Raw genomic sequence first — 615 nt, 5'->3', positions numbered from 1 at the left:
CCTACTCTACGTTACACTACCCTACCCTACCCTACTCTACTTTACACTACCATACCCTACTCTACCTTACCCTACTCTACGTTACACTATCCTACCCTACCCTACTCTACTCTACCTTAGTTACTCTACTCTACTTTACACTACCCTACCCTACTCTACGTTACACTACCCTACCCTACCCTACTCTACTCTACCTTAGTTACCCTACTCTACTTTACACTACCCTACCCTACCCTACCCTACTCTACACTACTTTACCCTACTCTACTTTACACTACTCTAGATGGTCTCCTACCCCGTTCTCCCAGTTACCGCGACGACGGCAGGGTATGTAAACCTGCCTGCACTGAACAGAACTTACTAGTTCACCCTCCACCCTGGTTCCTCTGCATGCTCACTCTCACTAGCTATGTGTAGACTCCCACCATTACACCCACATCCCACTCCCCACCCACCTCCTACCCCACCCCCAAATCCCCGTTCACACGCGCGACGTCACCTATATTTCACACGGTAACGGGGATTTACTGACGACGCTACATCCACATTCTACTCGCGCGCGCGAGAGAGAGAGAGAGAGAGAGAGAGAGAGAGAGAGAGAGAGAGAGAGAGAGA

The sequence above is a fragment of the Priapulus caudatus genome, unplaced genomic scaffold (genome assembly GCF_000485595.1).
Source record: "Priapulus caudatus unplaced genomic scaffold, Priapulus_caudatus-5.0.1 Scaffold790, whole genome shotgun sequence".
NCBI lineage: Eukaryota > Metazoa > Priapulida > Priapulimorpha > Priapulimorphida > Priapulidae > Priapulus > Priapulus caudatus.
The sequence above is the reverse complement of the archived record's forward strand: the minus strand, read 5'-3'. Positions refer to the sequence as shown.